The following is a 19,990-nucleotide window of genomic DNA, read 5'->3' as shown; positions in this document are numbered from 1 at the left end:
TGCACAAAGCAAACCAGCAGCACAGAATGGGTGAAAACAAGTGAAGTCTCAGTCTGACCTCAGTGGCATAACCCACTGACCTCAGACAGCCTTCATGTATGAGCTGTCACTAAAGTGACAAAGCAAGTTTTAGTGATTAACACCACAAAGTGTATTACTTCTACATTATTAACCTTGCATATTTTGCTACTGTGAGCTGGAAAGCATAGGGAAACAAAAGTCAGAAGCACTTATACTTACATTTCTGACTTTGATTATCTGATCATAGCTTTTTCTTACATGAACAGCTTCCAAGATACTGCTTCCAGGATCACTCAAACTCCCGTTGTTTTATCGATGTGAGTAATCCCAGATGTTCAGCGCAAGTTGCTTACATTAATAAAGACACACAGCTCTCAAGTGGTTGTAGGAACAGAGCCTTTAGGTTGTGAATTGTCATTGGCTTTTCTGCCATTAACAGGTCATTGATGAACTGCAGCTTCCTTCACATCTGACAGAGGGATATTAAGGTACACATCTATCACTGTCATTTTTCTCTTGCAACTTTTTAAAATGCAGAATCACATTCAAAAAGCAATCAATAGCAATCCAGTCGCAAGCACCTCTAATGAAGTGCAGCAGAAACAATTTAGTATTAGATTTTCATCTGAAAGGTCTCAGCAAGCATTTCTCAGCACCACTTTATCTGCCCAAAAAGAAGATCAAGGTGTTTATTCCGGGATTTGAGCCGGTGAGGATAGACACATGCACTGAAGTGCCTACAGCAAGAAACTCCACTGTGTAGGATAGCACAGCTCTTTGCATAAAGTTATTGCTGCCATAGATTGCTTGTCCTACTCACATCTGTTCTTGAATATCTATGTCCAGAGCTCTAATCATTGTAATTAATTATAGCTGAAAGGACAATGATAACTATGAATGCTTAAAAGTATTCCCAAAGGAACTTTAAACAACTTCTTTGAAAATTGAAAGCCTCTACTAGGACACCTGTCAATGTATCTGTTACGTTTTTAATTCTTTAATTCGTTTGTAAATACTGATAGGTTGTTAACCATAGAGGGTCAAGTTTGCACTAAACTTTTCCACACTACTCCCACCATGCATGGCAGCTCTTCTTATTCCTTGACATCCAATCCATCCTCAGCAAAGTCTGGAAGTCACAGCAGATTTAAATTTTGTCAAATATTGAAGAACATGATTAATCAGAAATACCTCCTCCTACTGTGAGAGCAAAAGATAAAAGGCAGAATGAAACGCGGCTCGTCAGCTGACTGAACCTGTTTTCAGCTCTTCTTCCTTGAATAAAATTGTCAAACACGCATCATAACTCTCTGCAACACAAACTACGCCATTCACAACATAACTCACAAGGAGGAGCTTGCAGTGATTTTTCACTTATTTTCCAAAATACAGTTATTACTTTTTGATTTTGGGTGCTCAGTGAACAACCAATGCTGCTTGAAAACCAACATGATTCCCATTTTCAGATACACAAACTAGAAGATAAAGGAATAATATCATACAATAATTTTCAACAGAAGTATGAAAAACACTAATAAGCACATGCTGATGTAAATTGCCTTGTATCTCCAGCACCCCAACTGAAAATCCATTATCTTTGCTCATAAAGTAGATTTATGCACTTGACCTGCACTTTTTAGAATCACTTAATTCAGACTAAGGGATACTAATGCATAGGCAACTCTAATCCAAACTCCTACTCCTAACTGTAAAAATTACTTTATTAAGCCCTGGACATCAAACAGGTCTATGGTATAGCACTACTGAAATGTTTTAGATGAGCTTGTTTGGTGCCTGACCTAATTCCAAATTAAAAAGAAAAAAAAAAAAAAAGGCTTTTATATTAACTTTGTTTTCGAAAGAAAATTGAGAATATCAACATAAATTACCCTGAAATCATGGTACTAGCTCAAAAAAGAGCCAGCATTCTGAGGGTTGGTAGTGTTGAAACACGTATGCAGAACTCCATCTCCCCTGAGGAGAAGCCAGCAAGAGCCTGAAGCTCGAAGTTTCTGAATTCATACTTCCAGTTCACCACTTAAACTCTCCCAGAAACCTTTCATTTACATGGCAGCAAGGCAACAAAGCACCATTTTATCCAAACAATTGAGTTTCATCAAAAAAAACCCCTCTCACTTTTCCAAGTATGCAGCAGCAGCAGTCTAAGCAGCTCTAAGAAGCACCTATGAGGTCAAGCATCTAAAGAACCCTGAGAAGCAGCTCTCTGAAAGCTTCAGGTACCTCCCATCCAGGGAGATGCTTCTAGCAGTGGGAGAGTGGGAGCAATCCAATTGCAAGCTCTTCTCCTGGCACCACTGAGACAGCACAGGGCTTTAAAAGGCAGCAGCTCTCTTGTACAGGCTTCCAAACCAGGAAGCAGCAAGATTCTTATGAAAATGGCTTGTTTTTAATAAAAGGGCTTGCAACAGTCCAAAAGAAGACACAGCAGTAGCCAGTCAGAGAAGCAAAATAGAAAGGGGAAAAAAATAAATGACAGATCTCATTTAAAAAAGGAAAAAAATATATTAAATCTAGATTTAATGAAAACAGAGAGAAATCACATTCATGCAGCAAAACTTTTAAATTTATTTTGCCAACCATATTTGGGAGCAAAAGAAATACCATTCCCCAAAATGTTCTTTAGAATGAAACCAAAACTTTCAGTTGCAGTAAACTGGCAGTTAAAATCTGAAATTAAATGAGCTGCCCTTCTACATACTTTGCAGCCATCAAAAGCTTTCAATATATTTATCAGTCTTTTCTTCTTCAGCTGAAATTTTGCTCTTCAGCTTTCTTTAATCCTAGCTTTATACACAACCCCTTCTAGGATCTTAATTGCTCTCATCCTACTTTCAACTCACATTTTGGGTTGCCCTGGAAGAAAAATTGCTTGTTTAATAAGAAGAGCCACAAAAGGATTTTAGCCTATTCTAAAACAACACTGAACTATTCCTACCCTACTTTCATGAAATGCCTTTACAGAGGTAATTTTAAAAAGTATGTCAAAGGAAAGCCAGTCCATCAAAGAAAATGCTAATAGACATATAAGCTGAATATTAAGATTGCACAAATTACCACATTCTCTCATGCTTACATGTATTTGCATGCATTCACTCACTCATTCAGTGATTCTCTGCTGCAGCTTCATGACTTAAAGGTAAATTCAGAGCTACAAGGATTAACGGAGGGTTGGGAGATTCCATTGCCCAGGAGGTGAGGCCAAGGGAAAGACGTGGGAGGGTCACAGCATCCATGGAGCAGGGAACAGATTTTTTTTTTTTCCAGGATTATACACAGTCTCTTCAGCTAGAAGGTGGGGGCCAGCTTTGAAAGCCTGTCAGAGACCATCAGACCCAGAGATACTGATGAGGTGTTCTTGGCATCCGGGGGAGGTCTGCAGCTCATCCTGCCTTGCAGAAAGGTTCAGCAGCTGTGGTGTGGGTAGGGTCATTAGTAATGCTGCATTCATGACTCATCTGTGGCTTTTTCCTTAAATACACACAGAGGCAGGAATTTTTGTTTCACTGGGCTTCGAGTTGGTCAGGACCTTCAACACAAATCCGCATATTAGTCTGCAAGGAAATTTATCATCTGACCTTGACATGTTTCTTCCACTTTGAGAAAGAACAGGTTCCATAGCTCCCTGCTTATAGAACAGGGAATGCATCTCAGAAGAGAAGCCTCTACAACAAGGGTATTTCCCAGTTACAACCCATGCAAACAAAGACTAAGAGAGTCTTGGAAGAGACTTGATCAGGAGAACAAAAACCAAACAGCAGAAATTTTAGCACGGAAGTGCTTTAGCTTGAGCTGAAAACTGAAATCTTCCATCAGCAAAATCAAATGAAGTACTTCATTAAAAGCCAAGTTTAATTCATGCAGAGAAAATGCATCACTTTCAAAACAGGCTGAGTGTTTTTGTTTTGGGATAAGCTGTGTCTCTCTGAGCTGTTGGAGGATCTCAGCGGATTTCTAATTTTGGTGTCTTGTAGACTGGACTATTGGAGCCGCTTTTGGACAGCAAAATACAACCTCCCCACTGGGCACAGAAGCTGCATAGTGATGACATGCCAAGAAAAAAAGTATCTTCAGGCTGGGAAACCTGACACAGTAGGAGACAGAAAGGATGAAGTGCTGCAGGGGCTCAGGAAGGAAAAAAAAAAATTTCAGACTGAGGTAAAGAAAACAATGAACTTGGCAACATTAAAAACTTTTGATTGATAACTTTTAAATGAAACATTTTAAAATATCTGAATGGGATGTATTGGGTTTGGCTACAGTTTTTTGTTGATCAATTTACACAGAAAGCAAAAGCTTTTAGCAAAACATTCCACACCACTGAAGATTAACTTTTTCTTTCTTTTTTTCAGTCATGTCAATTTTCTGCTTTTTTAATCAAATTCTATATAAGCTGTGATAGAACAAAGAGAGGCACAATGAAGTTACTCTTTGTATATTCAGTGATAGAATAGAAGTTGGACTGGTCTGTTCTGATGCTTCTTAGACCACTTACAAAGCAGTGTTTATTTCAGTATCAGCATCACATGTCTAAAATTCACTAGTATTAAATCACATCTCTTTTAGAAGAGGGAAAAACTTCTGGTTTATTCTCTCTGAATACCCACAAAAGTAAGCAATGTAAGTCAGAACTGATTTTAAATCTGTGTTATTAGACTCACTGGTATAGCTGTTAATTGTCTAAAATATGAATAGTACCTCAAAAATCTATTTCTGATCTTTTTCAAAGACAAGACATGGCAAATTCAGGGGTTTTTCCCCTCCCCTAACAATGTGGGTTTGGTTCTTTAAAGCTGTGTGTTTTGTATGTGTGAGTTTTCCTTCCTCTCTTTTCATTACAGCTGCTTTTTTCCTTCGCCTTGCTTTTGAGAACAGGCTATGCAATTTTTAGAAAATAAGCACTGCAAATGAATCACCAAATGATAGTAGTTAAGCTCCAGCCATTGTGGATGCTCCTACTGAGGGGGAGCACAAGGGTTTGCTCAGGAACATGCAGAGTATGGGGTGGGAGACCTTTGATGTGGGCTGTCCAGGCTCAGGAGGTGCCTCTCCCGCAGTCCCTGCACATAGAGAGCATCACTCAGAGAAGCACAAAGCAGAGGAGAGCACCGTTCACTGACATGTTCACATAGTTCAGGTCAACACAAGCTTCAGCAACACCAAAACACCTGCAGGGAAAGAACACTGCCACCTGGAAGGAGCCCAGTGAAGTTACCCCCTGGCTCCTCAAGAGCCTTGCAGGGGTGTGAAAAGCAAGGTCACAATTAACTCAGCCGGGATTGCATGGAAGCACTGTGCAATGGATTCCTTTCAACCCGCTAATATCCTCTCATGGAAAGGGGATTGTAGGGACTTTTTGCAGACACAAACCTCTCCTTGTACATTTTACAACCAAATCCCATATCTGGATTTAGCTCAGCATAAGCTAGCATAATCTTAAAGTCCTGGTGTATGCAGCAAAGCAAAAAAAAAAATCTTATTATGGCAGTAAAATCATGGCTGAGGTAAATATATTCTGCATCTCTAATTTCAGACGTTTCCAACTTTCTCAAAAATACTGTCCTTTGGTCTAAGGATTTCTTGTCTTGTCAGTTCTAGACCACTTGAAAAACAAACTAGAAAAAATGTTTGCCAGTTATTTTTGATCATCTGAAGTGCTCAGATAGGAAAGAGGAGGAAATAAGTGTACAAAACATGGAAGGACATAACTTCTTATCATTTGGCCTTGAAGCCTGCCCTCTGCACCCAGGGGCTAACTTGGCATCTCAGTTATGCTAAACCACCTGGGATTGCACACAGAAATTCCCACAGAAAGTCAGCTCTAATATCGGCTCCCAAAGTTTACATTATACCATTTTTTCCTATTTGTGCTGCAAGAGCTACAAAGGAGGTGTACTGACAGAAACAGAAACATTTGTTATTTGACAGTGTTATTAAATACACTTAAATCTGACAAAACCAAATCACTACTTTTAGCAGTGACCAGTGTTATCTGGGAATGCAACAGTTAAATACCAAAGAAGACAAATTTATATGGCTAGTAAATAAAACAATGGATGAACTCCCACCTCTTTGGAACTTAAAAGTCCCACAGTGAGATACTGGCTGACTTATGAGCTGACTTAATATACTCCAGTTACAAAAGGGAAATATGTTCATCCTTAGTCAGGCCACTGAGAAGGGAACAATTCTTGGATTTCAAAACATCCCCCCCTACTGCAAAAAGTTTCTCTGGGATTAAGGCAGGCAAGGACTCCACACCATTTGAAAGGGACTCTGACCATTGCAATCCACGTTCTTAGGACACTGACTTACCCTTTGCTGTTGTGTTTTTATGAGACACTCTACAAGTAATTCCAAAAAGCTTGTTGTTCATTCTTATTTTTATTTTTGTTGTTGTTTGCTTCCTGGCTCCTTCCTCCCTCACCAACTCTCCCCAGTATGCTAAGAAATCCTCTCACCTTACCTTCGCAGACATGCATGTTTGTATATATTCAGGCACCTATCTCCCTTCTCTGGTGCAGCTGTAGTTTGATCCTGCCCCAGTGTACGCACTGGATGCTTTACAGGAAACACACAGGGGACAGTCATAGCATAGATTCCCTCAAGAGTGACTACTGGAGCTGTATGAATTTCTGGAGCTAAGGATTTACAGCCTAGATTGTGTGTTACACTCTCCTTTTATATGAGAAAGCACAGATTAGCTGTACTGCTTTGTATTTTGCTTAAAAAGCTTAGGAGATTGGTTTTTTGCTACATTTCTTGATAACGGTTCGATTATTTTGTTTTTAAAAGGGACATTTAAAAATAGAACATTAAAAAAACCCAGTGGTAACAGTACAGTTACAAATGCTGAAGTTTTAGAAGGAACTGCTGCGGGAGGTGCTGCTAGGAATACTTGCCAAGCAGAAAAACACAACAGTTAAGAATACAGTTAATACAGATGCACAGACATTACAGAGCAGAACCTTGCCTTTCAAAATCCAGCTAAACACCTTAATATCTAATGACACTGATGATTCACAAATAGTATGCAAGTGGGTGTTACACTTTCCAAACAAAGTCACATCACTCTTGCAAGGTAGGGGAGGATTGGCTTCTTTAAAAACAAAAATAAAAGGAAACAATAGGAATAAACTCTGAAAAATAAGATGTGAAAAAAATAGTAAAGGCCTTTTCAAGGTCTGAGCTTCCAGCCACACTGCTCACATAACAAACACTAACAAATGTTTTGATAATTCAAGGACTGTGTATGAGTGTGTGCTGGAGCTTCAATTTAAACACTAACACCATTGAAAAGCTTTTCCTAAACTATGTTCCAATCGCTGATGTGCTCTTTCCAAATACAAGTATAATAAAATTTGAAGTGAGGCATAAAGAGCAAATATATTCTTAATGAATTTTTACCCCCGTGTTAACAAGTGATTCTTTGGATTTAGTCAAGCAGACCGCAAGAGGTCCAGGAAGTTCCACTGCTATAGGCTGTCAGAGACAGGGAAGTGATAACCTTTTGGTTTGGGGTTTTGCAAATAAAGCAACACATTGTTCTTGATTACTATGTTTGAAGACCACTAGAAAAATGTAGACTGGCCCAGTATCTTGCACTCCTTAAATGGAAATAGATGTGTGAAGAGCTAACTACAACATGCAAGCTTTGCTGTCATTTCAGCAGAAAGAAGTTAAAACAAAGAAAAGCAAGGAAAGGAAGAATACCACCATGAAAAACCAAACACCCTTTCCCCACCTCCCAAAGCCCCTTGACAGCCATCCAGGTAGATGCTGATAATATTGGTAACTGGATCTGATGAAACAAGTTTCTTTGTAGCTTGGCATGTTGGTTTCAACAAATTGGGATGTAAATCGTAATACCAGGGGGACAACATCACTTATTCTCTCTGGTAAGCAGAGGCCATAGAGAATCCCCTGGAAAAACAGCAGTTAATTAAAGTGCCCTGGTTGATTTCAAAATAGGCAACTCAGGAGTGCTAAGGTCAGGTCCTGTATTGCCCTCTCCTCTGCATTCCGAGTGAGGAGGCAGCCACAGGATCCTGCTTGAGAAAATGTGCAGCATTTTGGGGGGGAAAAAAAAAAAGGAGGTGAGCCACAGCACCCAGCTGTGATGTCAAAGGAAGGATAACATCTGCATCCTGCAGATCCTCAGTGGTACACCTGTACTTCCTGGCCAAAGGGGCAGCCACCCCAGCAGTGCCAATTACCTGCCTGCAGCCCCATGGATCCCATCCTGCAGCACCAGAGCCACGGAATGAAAGGCTCATGGGATAACCGTGACCATTTGTAGCTCTGGCAGCAGCTTTCAACTCTCCTTCCGTTGTGTAATTTCAAGGTCTTCCAAAACACATGTCAGTGTATGTGAGGGAAATCTGGGTTTCAAGGACAAACAGTCTCGACACCTGAGTAGTACGATGACATTGACTTCACAGGCATAAGATCTGCTCTGAAAGACAATTTTGCTTTTAAATCTTTTTCTTTAGTTTTAAGCAGCAAATGGCATAGACGTATGGGACTGCTAAGGCTTCTGCTAGTATTACTTTATTTCTGTTTCTTTCTCTTCTAAACTCCCCTATTTTCTTCTGCCATATCCTTAACTGGATATTCAGATTAAGGTGAGAGATGTATTAAAAACACACAAAGAGTAGGATCATCAAACACAGTATGTGCAAAGTGGCAGGTTTTAGAAATATTCACTGCTAAAATTTCAAGTATTAAATGTGTTTTGGTAGGCCAAGAAGTCTCTACAGCTTTTTTAAACATGAGGAAATCCAAAGGATTACATCAAACCATGCTACAGACACTGACAGATACAGGCTTTCAAGCAAAACAGCTGTCATTAAAGCTCCTGTGACTGCTTAGAATACACTGCTGCAGTCTCCTAAAAAAAGCCCAGATCCTTGGGAAAAAAAGAATACCTTTAGCCTACACTTCAGCTTCAGAACAGAAATGCAGCTCCATCTTTCTTCCTTTTCCTATGAATAAACAAAAACAATATGAACCATTTCTACTCCTGCGGTCAACCAGCAAGGACCAGAAAGCCACAATATGGTCTGTAACAAGCATAATCACCTCACAGCAGAGACTCCAACCTCACACCTACTTTCCTAGGATGGCACTTAGCATGTCCATTTCATTCTACTTAACGTTAGGGTCTTTCAGATACAACATCACTTCCCACCTTCCAAAGGTTCTCACTGCTTGAAACAAAGACTGTGAGCACCGGGTAAAAAGTCTGAAATGGCAGCTGGTACCAGCACAGCTGTTAAAATGCTGTTGTGTCATTCCTTTCCTTGGACACTCCTACAAGCTGTCCCTGCATGTCTATGGTGACAGCAGCCTGCCAAAGCCACCAGTGTTGTGTCATTCTATGTGACAACCAGTGCAATTAATTACTGAGATGATGTGCATGTTCATAGGCCATCCACAATCAATGTGCAGCAGTGGTTAAGACACAGCAGCTTCAATCCAGGTGCCACTGGCAGGACAGGAAAGGATCCTTGGGCTTGCAGAGGACAAGAGCACACCAGAGCAGCTGCAGGGGGAAGGAGGGAGGCCAGCGTGGGCCATGACTGTACTATCCCACATACAACATGTGGGATGTTTCTGTGTGGAGCTGGCAAGATGGGAAAACAGCTGGGTCCAGCACATGCATTGAAGGTCAAAGGGAAGTATTTAGAAGTAGAGTGACTTCTAAACCAGCCTTCTTAAATGTATTACCCTCATGGCCTAAATGTGATCAGGTTTGATCAAATGTTCATGACATTATACAGCAACCAAAGGAGGGCATAGTTAATGATTGTTTTTTAACTCTCAGCACTGAAAAACATTGTTTAGGTCTGGTGTGACCTTTCCCTATCTTATTCTAACAGGATACCCAACTTTCATAGTTCTCAATTTTATTTATGGCATAATACTTCCACAGAAATACAGACAAACACATTAATGCCTTTAAAAGTAGTTTTCACAGGAAATGCAACACAAATCTAGCTGTGCATATCTTAAACCTTCCCTGTTCACACTCTGCCCAGAGAATAAGAGTCATTTATTGGGAAACATGTGCCTTTTATTTCTGCCCCTCTCCCCAGGTCAGTATCCTCAAAGCCTTTTCCTCTAGTCTTTCCATTTGGCTACTTGGTGAACTCCAGAAGCATTTGCATTGATGGCGCAGGACTTAGCACTAGATCTGTCATATATGGTTAAGCTGCTGCTGGGCTAAGCTCCCTCTTTTTATCCTGAGTGGTATTTTCTCTTTGAACTTTAGGAATTTATACAGTGTTTTATCCTTTCAAGTATCTCTACAAATTCTTCACAGGATCTACAGCACAGACAGGGCCTTTTTATGACAGAAAGGCACAGTAGGTTTTCATGCTTTGCAGTCACTGTAATATAACCCACTGCTTCACTAAGCCCACTAACATTACATTCATTATTTGGAATGGAGCTTATGGTAAAGAAGTCATTTGTTCTGATAGTCAAGTGCACCATCAAAAGTCTGATTGCCTACAACAAATCAAGAGAGTTTTATAAGCCCTACTATGTGCTATCATATGTTGAAAGAAAAAAAAAAGCCACAAATTGTGCAGGAATAATTATCTTTCTGCCAGCTTGTTTTTAAAATGAAGATAGGTAATACTTATGTGTAAATGCAAAAAGCAGGGATAATATGGGGCTCCCAGAAAGGTAGCATTCCCTGTGGAAATACAGAAGAGCACTACAATGGGAGAAATTAAACATACCTTTCACCAAAACATGAAGGTATGCTACCTATTCTTCTGCTTAAGGATGACTAGCTAATGCTTAGTGGAGAGAAATGTACTAAGTAGTTGCATTTTAAGTTACTACCTTGTACAATAGCTATTGTGTACCTTTTCTGTGGAAAAAGGTTTCATGCAGTTGTCCACAATAATTTCAGTCTTGATATGACTAGGTAAACAGGGGTCACAAATGAAAAATTAGTAAAGTGCCTTTTAAGAAATGCAGTGTTCACGAACACCAACTGCTTTAAAATCTTCTGTACCTGTCCACAGAAACAGGGACTACTTTTGGAGTCACTCTAATACTGCAGTATTTACAGTATGTGTCACCTTTCTCTGCAGAAGGTTATACAGAGCACGGTGTGATGTAGTTCAGCTTCCAATGTCCTGTCCGTGGGCTTGGAACACCCAGCAAACTGACCCTGCTGCTGCTAACACTGGTCTTCCCCAGAGAACTCCACCTGCAAGTAGTCCTGTAAGGTCAAATGAGACTCTTTGCCAAATAAGCCTTTGCAAAATCAGTTGTGCTCTGTCATGTTAAGAGAAAAGGAACCTAACTGGAGCATGTACTAATTTTAATTAACATAGTACAGCCTTCTCACCAGATGATCTGGTTGGGTTTTATTTTTTCTCCTTTCCTCTCCCTCTTTCTTTTCTTTTTTGCTGTTTTCAGGCTTTCTTTTTTCCTACCCTTCCATTTTGAATTTTTTTCCTCCTTTCACACAGTATTTTTCTCCATCCCACTTTCCCCTTTTAATAACCCACCTCCTCCTCCTCCTGCATCCTGTGTTTCTATCCCTTTGTCCTCTCACAGTCCTTTGAAGGACTACACCTGTGTTTTTCTAACAGTCTCACCAGAAGCAGCTGAATACAAGTGATAAGAAAACTGATAAAAACCCCTTGAGACTTAAAGGCTGTACTCCTACTAACCTGCATAAAAGGAAATGGTAGATGTGGGCTAAGGAGAGGGATTAAGTGAGTCAAAACTTGCAGAATTCCAACACAGGGGATTTAAATTTCTGTAGTTCCCATTAACTAGTGCACAGCACCATTAAACTGCTTGTTCTGGTTAATATTTAAGAAGGGAAAAAATGAGCAGAGTCACATGGTAAACATGTCTGGAAGCCTAAAAAAAAAAGAATAAGACGTTAATAAAAGTGTGCATACACATCAGACATCATACTCAGACCAGGAATGGTGTTATCATTTCTATTACAGGAGCAAATACCTGCCTCTGAAACCTACAGGAGTTTTAAACACTTTTTAAAATCCATGCCCTAAGAAATTGCCTTATTATTTCCCCCCTTCAGAATAGTGCTTTCCTTGCACTCACTTTGGACATCTCAGCAGGTAGGTCAGTCCCCAACAAATGCCTGGTCCCATTGTTTAAGCCAAAACACACTCCCTAGGTCTGCCCCAGTGCATTTAATGTGCTGGCTAGCAAAATTTCTCAGTGGACTGCATGGACTTAGAAATCAGCAGTACCTGATTTGGGAGTCACACAAGCAGCTGCCACGTCTTCAGGTTAAGAATAAAGGGATTACATTAGATCTGGCAAATGTAATTTATTTCCAGAATTTGAAAAAAGATTTTTCTTAACCTAGTAATTCCAGCTAATCTAACTTAAGGATCCTAGAAAGATAAAGCTGAATCTCTACTTTTATACTGAGAGTATCCAGAGCTTATTACGGATTTTGCCAAAAATCACAGATCCTTGATTTGCCTTACCAGCTCAAAAAACCCGGCATCCACAGACTTTCCAGAATTTTAAGAGAAGCCCATGGCAATTTCCAGCTGGGTATGTGATCTATTCATCCAGCAATCCACAAGTGCTCTGGTCCTTGTGAGAGCTGGACCTTCAAGCAAGAAACCTGAGACAGCAAGGCCAGGTGACTCTCCAGCATCACATCTATAAAATTAGACAAATGGGCTCAAAGGAAATGGGTTTCTGCAACCAAATGCATGTGCAGAAAAGTTTAAGTCATCTAGCTTTCCTATGTCCTTTCTGTAGAGATGCAAGTAATGTTAATGTCTTCAGAAGAATTGTATATATTTAACTATCAAATAATATATGGCCTGCATGCGTTAGCTGACTGCCATCCATAGAAGGGGCTTAGCTAGGGAGTCTGGCTAAATACACAAAGATTTTGGAAGCTATTACCTACAAAGAAAGTTTGGTGCGTTTTGTACTGACAACTGATTTCTACACAACTCCTGCTCACTATAGTATTTCACACTTTAAAATGCAATTCAAAACAAAAAGCACAGCATGCACAAATTCCCACTTATCTCAAGCTGTACTAGTAACTGTGTTGGTGGAATCTGCGCTGGTAGCAAGCTCCAAGTGGCTTGTAAGGAAACTAACTGCAGTAAAGTGCCATTTTCCACATTCCCAGTTGTAGTTACAAGAGTGCCTAGATCCAAAAGACTAAATAGCCTCCTTTGTTTATTACATAATCTGCAAAATTGCAAGCAGAGGGCAACAAGGAAAGCACAGATCCTTCCTCTGAGCACTCTAACATGCTCCCTGTCCAAAAGAAGCCTCTCTGCAGGCTTGTTGCTTTGGTACTCAGCCTTTCACTTCAGCACCTTTTTCCAAATTGCAAAGATCCCTATTTATTAGGCCTATACATACAATTATCTACATCCACACACATGTGTGTGCTCTGCTGGCTACCCATATTCAGACCCATCTGCCAGGCTGGCACGGTGCCCACCGAGACGTTGGTCGGTCCATTTCACTAAAGCGGAACTGTCAGGCAGTGATGGACTCTGGTGGGTAGCCAAGAGCCCTCCTTTCTCCAGGGAAGAAAGCCTCCCAGCACCACTCAAGTTTGTGTGGCACGCCACGGGAGCATGGTCATTGGCATGCATGCCAAAACACAGAAGATTTCAAAGAGGAAAGAAAAGAGGAGAGCTGACTGGTACTTCAGACCGTGATCCAGGCCTACTTGTGGAGGTGATTATAGTGGGCAATGCCAGCCATCATTTAACTTTGACTTTGGCACCAGTCAAGTACAACAGGGCAATTGTGAGACGACTCAATAGATGTAAATAGCCACTACACAGGGATATTCGGTGAGACTTAAGGGCACAGACAAATGGCCTACAAAAGGCAGCTCCTTCAGCACATGCAGAGTTAGTGAGTAACTCCAGCTGGCTGGGAACCATGAGTCAAGATGAGAACTACATGCATCAGATCTTCAGTTCAGCCCAGATCTTTCCAGGAGGATCATCTTGCGCATGCTGCTCCCTCTCACATTTCTGTTTAAAGCTGACCTTTACTTTTACACTTGCAATGCATGAAGACAGAGGCAGGTCACGGTTTGCATTGATTGGGGTTTTAATCTCTCAATGACAATAACAACATGCCAGTAAATGTTGTTTTACCTTCTACTTTTCTTTTCCTCCAGGCACCTGTGGACTTGGCCACTAGAAGCCTGCTTTAGAACCTCTAGATGTGGCTATTCCTCATGGATGGAATCAGCTCACCCATCCTCACTCATGCCAAGTGGGATGAAAACACAGCTCTGTCTCCCTGAACGAGCCAAGATGAACAGTTCAATGTAGTCTCCCTGTTCAATGGGTCTATCCACCCGTGAGTACAACAAGCAAATTCTGGCACTAAACCAGCAGCTCCTCTGCTCCCCAGGAAGGCCCAAGGGCAAAATTATATCATGCTTTTATTTAGACCAACATGGTCAAACTTCACTATGGAGGAATTTTACCAGTTAAATGAGCTTCCACTCACACCTGCTGTGTGAGGACTCAGGGGTCAGGAAGAAGTCCCAGTTGAACTTTTTAAAAGCTGGAGATAATGCTGAAAGATTCTTTCCCCTGTTGATTTTAATGAGGTCAAAAAAATTGTACAAGGTGATACTTATATCACAAAACAGTTTATAGACATTGCCATCACAGGACATTTTAATTGCTGTTACCTCTTTAGACAACAGCCAAGGCACAGCTTGTCAGCACCAAAAGAAAAGAAAATCAAGTGTGCTTCTGAAGTCTGAATTTCTTCTTAAGCAAAATAAGCAGATATCCAGACCACTACATGAGGAAATTCCACATGTATCTTCTACTTCAATTTTGAATGGCTCTTCTGACATCTCTTCCAGCTAAGAAGATTAAAAAAGACCAAATCATTTGAGATACTGCATTGCTTCTTGACATCAATCTGGTGAAAGACTTAACTGAAAAGAACCTTTATTTTTGTACTTTGTACATTATAGGATGGAATTCTGTTAAGTTGTAATCTCTTTTGAACAATTACAGAAATCGCTGTATTTCCCTTTACAGACTGTTCTGCCTATACAGTGAGAGCATCCCTATAAAAATGCAGCCTCTGTACAATAAAAGATACGGTTCAAGATTTCCCTCTGGGTCCTTGTGACATATGCATGTGAACTGCCAGTGGTACTTCTCACATAATCACTACAAATACCGTGCTTCCAAGAGGAGATGACATCACACATTTCAGAGTAAAGACACTGCATGAAACAATTGTAGTACCTAGCAGCAGTTGCAGATATGCCATACTTAAGTTAAACAGGTGTGATCTCCTTCTCTCTTCGGTGGGATGGAGAAAATACACATTGACTGGCTTTACGTCATCATAACTGAGGAAAGATTTTGCCCCATGCATTTCAGACCAGTTTGTCTTAAGTAGCAGGCCAAAAACCTGGTTCTACTGAAGTGAACAGCACCAGGGCAGTTAGTCTCAGATTTGGTCATCTCCACACCAGCACACAAAGACCACTAAAATTTCCAGCACACAAAGACCACTGAAATTTCCAAGTTCTTACAGGTGGCTTGGCATTTTATCTCAGTCGCTGAGACTGCTAAACCATCCCTACACTGATTTCTCCACAAGTGACACTAGATACCTATACATCTAAAGAATACAATAGATGCATCTAACTTAAAAACAGATGAAGCATTTTGCTTTAATTGGAATTTGTTCAATTTAGACCTAAATTTGCACATCTTTCCTGCATGGTTTTCCATATGTCTTCATTGTAACAGTTTTCCAATTTAAGGCAATGTGAGAAGACAGAAGCTTTTTTTGCAAGACCATGAATACACACACACTCTACCCCAAAACCAGTGCTAACATCTGCAGCAATCACAATATGGTAACTGGCTACACACAGGAGATTAAAAATATACAGATCAATAATGTTCTGCAATGATTTTCAAATAGAAACCTCACGTAATTTTTTTCCAAACACAGTCCCTCTAGTAGCTTTTGTGATGATACTGGAGAGGCAGACATTGAATTACACTCTTCAAGCCATTCTGATAGTTCCACATATAATTTCCCCCCGCCTCCCCCAGTTTTCAGCAAAAGCGTCATTCTTATGCTTTTTGTGTAAGTGGACAGAATTTCAAGCATTTGCTCCCAAATGATTATAAATCAAGGAACCTTCATGCTCCATTAGCTTGAGAAGATAGCGTTATTAATGATTGCTATTCAAGGAAGTTCACAGTAAGTGTCTAAGTGAAGACACCTCTGATGTAAGGCTTTGTTTTGTTTCTGAAAACAGCTGCACAGGCAAATCTTTACTCTTGCTGTTTAACATACTTCTGAGGCTACCACTTCTAAGAAATTTCAATTATTTTCGTTAGCTTAGCAGTTACATCAGTTTTCCTCTGGAAAAAGAAACAATACTGACATTCCACAGCAATGCTCATGAAAAGTCATTTAGCTTAACAAATAGTGGGGGTCTATGAAAATGCAACAGTGCTCTTACTCTGCTATTCTTTAGCCAGTTCCAGGAGTCTGAAAGAGCTAGTTCAACTCTAAAACACAAAAAATGAAAATTTAAGTATTAGGTCATATTACATGGATTTGAAACAATGTACGAAATGACTGGGTACAGCCTGGCAGAGCTGATTTGCTCTGCAGGTTAATACACCATGATTTCCTACATGATCCTAACCAGCAGCCTTTCATTTCCACAGAAGTAGGACCAACTCTGCAAAGAAAAGGCGAGTCAGAGGTCTGATTAAGTGAGTTTTCCGCCTGTTAGTTACTTGCCTAGGTGCACAATGGATGTGATGCACCCCATGCATGAATACCACATAATACCGAATTTAAAGATAAGAGATCTGACTCATCACTCCACTGCACCAGTTTTATGCCTACGGGGCTCCATGTTCTTCCATGGTGACTCAGACCCAAGACTCCCCTCTCTCCAGGAAAAACATGACAAGTCATGCAGTACATGTCAGGCTTACCCATCAACTGTAATCCCTATCTGCACTGCAAAACTAATTGGAATGTAACATTCCACACCAATTACATTTTTGTTGTTAAAACTAGATGTAGGAATATATATAATTAATGTAAATACAGTCATCAGAATTAACCCCATTACACCTGGCAACATACTCAAGGAACCTTGAGAAAGTTCTCCTTTCCAAATGTTAATAGTGTCAATATGGGCATGCTAAGATTAACAACATAGAATTAAGGAGAAGGAGATTAGTCACAGGAACACAAAGTTTCTCTGAAACAGTTCTCATTGCAAGACTGCTGCCTTCACTTTTCTAACCCAAGGCTGCTGAAACACAAGAAACTTTGAACAACTCTAAGGTAGGCATTGACTGTTTCTTCCCAAAAGGACACGCTGTGTTTTACGACAGCTATTTTTGGCTTTCAGCTATACAAATATAAAACACCATGAGGCCCATTTTCTTCTCACAGCATCATGTCTGTATATATTCATTGATTTCAGTGCAATTATATCTGATTATTTGCCAGGAATGGAAGTTAGATCAGTGCTGACCCTTATAGGCAATTCTGAATGGATTTATACTGGGCAAAGTGTGTAAGAGGAGAAAGTCTACTCTACAGTCTGACAGCATACAACTGTAGAAATCAAGGAAATAATTAATAAAGGAAGAAACATTCAAAAGCCAAACAAAACAATTCATCCTTCACCTTGCTCTAAACCTTAAGGGATAGATATCTAGCAGTTTACCATAACGTACCTTGTGCTTTTTTTTCTGTTTTTCAGTCACAGAATCAGTGGATTACTCTAGAATGCAGAGATCACTGCCACAGGTTTGTTCTCAGGATTGGCTCCTGAGCTACTTTGCAGAGAGAGTTGAATCTATGATGGTTGATCCTGCACAGTTCAGCCATGCTGGGAACTGGTGCACACAACCAGAAACACACTGAAAACTGCTTGTGGAAATGATTACACACCACTGGGGAGCCACACATACTGACCATTACATGCATAAACTATCCACTTGCTAGTGATCACAGAGGGTATATGCATGTAATTTTATATTTACTACCACCACTGCAAGACGACAGCATTTCATTCTGACTACACTTATTTCCCACTGAGAGGTCAAGCCAGGAGATGGTATGGTATGTGTGCTTTTCTATAGGAAGGCAAGGTTCATTCTGAGGCATTCAGCTGAGTTTTATCTCTGTCTTATGAAAAAGAAAAAATAAAATCCACAAAAACCCACAAAATCATCCTCTGCAATGAATACAGTCTTTGAATAAATACAGGACCTTGATTGCAACAGGAAGGTGAAACCCAAAAATGTGTCAGTAGGATCATTGTCTTTGAGGAGCAATATAAAGACATGAACTTAAAATAGACACGACATTGACCCTTATCTCATGCTCACTTACCCTTTGACAACCAGAAACCAGGGTGACTTAAAAACCTAGCACTTACTACTGTTTAGCTGTCACAATTTTATTAGTCTGGTCATGTGGCAGTCACAGGTGTGAGACACAACCAGGTAAAAGTTACAAAAACAGCTCCATAGCTAATGACACCATTAAACCACAGAATCCGTGCCTTTACCTCCACTAGTAAAATACTTCTACATCCAATAAACAAGGGGAGAAGCAGATGTACAGTGTTCAGAACTGAACAGCAAGTTACAAAACTTCAAACACAACACAATATATTGAAAGCCTACTAGCACCAAATTTGTGACGCTGCTTATTATCTGGTGAACGTCTCCTTTTAACATCTGGGTCACTAGTAACTATCAAGGATTACCAGACAACACTGCTTCCCACACATGTTTAAAGTACTACTAAAGTACTACCTAAAACATCACCTATGCTGGGAAGTGGATCCGGTGATTAAGTACCCGCTTCAGCGGTCGCCAGCACTATTTCACTTTGGGTGGTAGCCGATCTCTAGCATGGGAGTGCAGAACAAGCCGGTCTGGCTGCAAGGACCGAGATTTCCACCGCCCAACACCAAAGTTTGCCAGCGAGCCGGTGAAGGCACAGGTAAAGGCAGCCGCTGCTGCGTCGCGGGGCGCCGTCCTTTCGTCACTTTTACCTCAGCCGGCTGCAAGAGGCGACAGCAGGCGAGCGGGGACAGCCCACCGGGTCCCCAGGGGGTCTCCAGGGACCCCGGGACCTGCTGCACGGAGGGGCTGGGTGGGCGACCGGGAGTGAGTGCCGTGCCGCATGCCTGTGCACACTCGCACGCCGGGAGCGCCTCAGCGGCGCCCGGGGACAGGCGGGAGCGCCGTGCGACCCCACCGGGGCGGCCTGGGGACGGTGGGGGACAAGGGGGGGCTGCCCCCCGCCTCGCCCGCCCTCCCCAGGCCGCCCCCCGCCCCCGGTGGCGATGGGGAGCCCCCGGCGCCCCCCGCCCCTCACAGGCACAGGGCAACAGGCGGCTGCGCCCCCCGCCCGGCACCTCGCACCCGCTGCCCCGCTCGGGATCGCTACCTCGGGAAGGCTCCGTGCGCTCCCGCCGTCGCCTGCTCCCGCCGCCGCCGGGGCGGATCAGCTGATATTTACCTGTGAGGTAATGCACGCTCCGTAAGGTCACCGTGCACCCGCCGCCGGCACACGGCGCCAGGCAGGAGGAGGGACGCGCCGGGAGGAGCGGGAGTTGCTCCTGCTCCGCCGCCGCCGCGCACGGCGCCGGAGCGGGGCGGCCGCGCCGCGCAGAGGCAGAGGCGGCCGCTGCCGCTGCAGCTCCTGGCACATGCTGCAGGTGTCAGCGCAGGAGCTGCCCCGCCGCCCGCCCGCCGTGCCCGCCCCGCCGCGGTGCGCAGCCGCGCCCGCCGCACCGCGCCGGCGCCGCGATGGTGCGCCGGCGCCCTGAGCAGGCTGAAGCCGCCGCGAAGCCGCTGCCCGGCCCCGGCGCTCCCCTCGGGAGACGCTCCCCCGCCAGCACCGGCGG

General features: G+C 42.1%; 1 protein-coding gene across 2 annotated transcripts in view; it reads right to left on the bottom strand.

Moving 5' to 3' along the window:
- Positions 1-19,734, bottom strand: part of DTNA (dystrobrevin alpha) — a 221,268-nt gene extending 201,534 nt beyond the window's left edge. For both annotated transcript variants that reach the window (XM_033080078.1, XM_033080157.1), the window contains exon 1: positions 19,603-19,734. The gene's annotated coding sequence lies outside the window, so the exon portion shown is untranslated. The remainder of the gene's footprint in view (positions 1-19,602) is intronic.
- Between the last annotated feature and the right edge of the window lie 256 nt (positions 19,735-19,990).

The sequence above is a fragment of the Catharus ustulatus genome, chromosome 1 (genome assembly GCF_009819885.2).
Source record: "Catharus ustulatus isolate bCatUst1 chromosome 1, bCatUst1.pri.v2, whole genome shotgun sequence".
NCBI classification, from domain to species: Eukaryota; Metazoa; Chordata; class Aves; order Passeriformes; family Turdidae; genus Catharus; species Catharus ustulatus.
Note: the sequence above shows the minus strand (reverse complement) of the source record. Positions and strands in the feature narration are given on the sequence as shown.